The sequence below is a fragment of the Pteropus vampyrus genome, unplaced genomic scaffold (genome assembly GCF_000151845.1).
Source record: "Pteropus vampyrus isolate Shadow unplaced genomic scaffold, Pvam_2.0 Scaffold30, whole genome shotgun sequence".
NCBI classification, from domain to species: Eukaryota; Metazoa; Chordata; class Mammalia; order Chiroptera; family Pteropodidae; genus Pteropus; species Pteropus vampyrus.
Window position 1 is genome coordinate 3,102,204 of NW_011888811.1, and position 3,714 is coordinate 3,105,917.

Consider the following 3,714-nt stretch of genomic DNA (forward strand, 5'->3'; position numbering starts at 1 on the left):
TGTGTGTGTGTGTGTGTGTGTATATATACACACATACACACACACACACACACACACATACACACACACACACTAAACTTTATTAACAAGAATCTGTGGCATTTGAACTAAGAATGTCATCCCCACCCCAGCTCAGCATAGAAGTCCTACCTAGAATAGGTAAAGGTGTAGACAAGAACATAGGGCATAAGTTCTCAGCTCCTCATCTAGAACTTTGGCTTCCCTGTGAGAGGGCTCAATCATTAGCATTTTTTATAGTCCAGAGCTCTGTTTGCAGAGCTCTATTTTAAGCAAGAGTATCTGAGAAATCTGGGGCTCCCTTCTACCAAGCTCCCACACTTAGGGCAGAAACTCTGCTATTGAACTAGCAGACTGAGAATACTGTGGGCACCAGCCACTTTCACCACAGTGCATCAGTAAGATGGAGGTTCTATAAAAGAAGAAGCGAGCTGAGAAGATTTGTGGCTACCACTCCCACTTAGTGACCCACTCTTAGAGCTGCGCTATCATTCTGAGAAAAGAAACCCACTTTTCCCTTCCACAACTAGAGAGCAATGTGCAGAGATTTTGCCTAGAGGAAGAAGCAGGGTGTCGGAACAGAGAATGTCAAGGAGCTCCCCAATAAAGCCATATTTAGAGTAGTGTGTGTGGAAGTTCAGGTTTAAGGGTGCCATCAAAAACGGTGGAGATTTTGGTGGTAAACAATTATGAAGAAGCTGATAGCTCCAAGAGAGCAATGGCTAAATTGTAGATAATGTAGAAGTTTACTGGAAAGAACCAGGAAGAGATGTAGTTAAGATTTATCTTGGGGCTGGAGCAAGACTCAAAGTTTGATCCATAGACTACCCTGCAAGGGGACTGCAGTCAATTGGATCAGACACTGGGGCAAGTTATGCCCTAAGGCACTGTTTTTTTTTTTTTTTTTAAATAGAGCATTCCACTGACAGTTATTGGATGCTAAAGGCTGAGTGGGATGTCAACAAAAGCAGACAGCTTAATAAAGAACTCAAGGAAAAAGTCAAGAGAGTCCAGCCACAATCAGTGGTATCACAGAGAGACTGTGTCCACACCAAGGCTGTACCCCAGGAATGACCTCAAAGGCTGTGCATTATAAGGGGAATAAAATTCACTAAAATGGTCTAACCACATCACTAAAAAAAATAAATAAACAAGCATTTCTGCAACAGGTGAGGGTTATGTTTTTGCTCCTTCTCTTTCTGCCATCATCTTGGTTCTGCGTTCCCTGCACAAAATGCCACAGAAATGGTCCCTGCTGCACAGCAGGGGCTGCCACAGTCCCAGACTGAGACAGGATCTAGAACAGACCTTGACAGCGATAAATTACTACCACAGATCCCTGAACAAGATTCCACACAGGCAACCACAGAAGAAGCCTAGCTGGCAGCAGCAGCTGAAATCTTCGAAGAGCCTGTTAGTAAAGCAAAACAGAGCCAGATTGAAAAGAAGGTATAGAAGGCTATGTCCATACTCGGTCTCCAACAGCTTACAGGGGTTGCTAGAGTCACTATCTGGCAATCTATCAAAGAATATCCTCTCTTTCATCACAAAACTAGATGTCTACCAGAGCCCAGCTACAGGTACCTACGTAGTTTTGGGGGAAGCCAAGATTGAAGATTTATCTCAGCAAGCACAGCTAGCAACTGCTGATGAATTCAAAGTTCAAGGTGAAGCTGTCTCAAACATTGAAGAAAATGCACAAACTCCAACTGTACAAGAAGAGAATGAAGAGGAAGAGGTTGATTAAACAGCTCTGGAAGTTAAGGGCATAGAATTGGTTATGTCACAAGCAAATGTGTCAAGAGCAAAGGCAGTTCAAACCCTGAAGAGCAAAAGTAATGATATCGTAAGTGCTATTATGGAATTAAAGATGTAACCGTCTGAAAACGAGGACCTTTTTTTTTAATGTTTCAAATGAGTAACAGCTTAGTTTGAAATTTGTACTGTTTCTATCACTAATAAAATTATGCCTTTTGTGGGAAAAAGAGAAAAAAATAAACAAGCAAACAACGACAACAACAACAACAAAATAGCACTTCAAAGGTAGTAGTTGAGATCCAGAATTTCTATGATATATTTTCTAAAATGCAGTTTTGAACAAAAAACATTATTAGATATGCAAAGAAACAGGAATGCAAGACTCATACTCGGGGAAAAAAAAAGAGTTGAAACTGCTATTGATTGAGCTCAGATGGTAGATTTCACAGACAAAGACTTGAGTTTATTATAAATATGTTCAAAGAACTAAAGGAAATCATGCTTAAAATAGTACAGGAAGGTATGCTGACAGTACCTCATTTAACAAAATAGACCAATAAAATAATAGAAACTCTAAAAAGGAACTGATTGAAAATTCTGGAGTTTAATAGTACAAAAACTGAAATAAAAATTATACTAACTAGAAAGGCTCCAGACTAGATTTGAATTAATGAAAAACACAGAGAATGCACTATAGGTAGACAGAGATCATGCAATCTGAAAAACAAAGAGACAAAAGAATGAGGAATAATGAACAGAGCCTCAGAGAACTGTAAGGTACTTTTACCATATGTATAAGAGTACCAAAAGGAGAGAAGATAGAAAAAAGAGAAAGAACAAATGTTTGAAGAAATAATGGCTGATGACTTTCCAAATTTGGTGAAAAGCAATTATCCACACATTCAAGAAGCTCAACAAACTCCAAAGAGGAGAAATTCAAAGAGATCTATGCCAAGGCACATCATAGTAAAACTTCATCTACGTATTTAAAATGATCCATGTCAAAATCCCAGGTGACATATTTTGCAGATTGTGAGGTGGATCCTAAAATTCTTATGAAAATGTAAGAGACCCTGAATAGCTAAAACAATATCAAAAAAGAAAAAATGTTAGAAGGTACACACTTGCTTTTTCAAAACTTACTATAGAGCTACAGTATCAGTATAATATGATATTTGAGTAAAGATAGACATATAGATCAAGGGGATACAATTGAGAGACATATTATCTTTATACTCAAATTTAAAAAAAGTGAGCAGAGGTTAACTTGACCAAGGTCACAAATAAATGCTTACGAAAAGCAGAATTTGGTGTATTTGCATCAAGACATTTTTTACTTTCATAAAGAAATTTAACTTTGGTGTTTCTGAGGGTAAAGTCCAGTCATGTCCTAGTGATTAATTCAAAATATGCTTTGGTTTCACAATGATTTATTACTATTTAGGAAACGTACTGTGTGTCATTGCTGGATCGAAGTGTCTGCCCTTATACTACTGTTCTAGACTGAGAGTTCCTGGAAAGTGCAGCCAAGATCTTATATTTCACCTATTTCTCATCTCCTGTAAGTGGCATTGGAAAGAGTAGATAGTTGATAAATGCATGAGGAGTGAATTAAACCTGAAAACATCGCAATGTGTAATGTTTCAGTTGATGGAGTTTATTGGGAACCTCTGTTTTCTTTATTTTTATCACCTTAAGCAGAACCATTCAACCAACCATAGGCCTAACATGTTTCTAAATCTTCTTCGACTTGTGCTTCGAATTTCTTTTTCGAAGCAGAATCTGTATGTTGTAATTAATTATAACTGAAGAGTACACGGGGAATGTATGAGTTAAATCATGGTAATTTAACATGAAAAATATTATGATGTAACAGAATTTCCAGAAAAAAATTAATTTCTAAAATTCTAAAATTTTATCATTTTCTAAAAGAAGCAA

General features: G+C 37.4%; 1 pseudogene; it reads left to right on the forward strand.

Moving 5' to 3' along the window:
• Window positions 1–1,894, forward strand: part of LOC105289945 — a 134,734-nt pseudogene extending 132,840 nt beyond the window's left edge.
• Window positions 1,895–3,714: the final 1,820 nt, after the last annotated feature.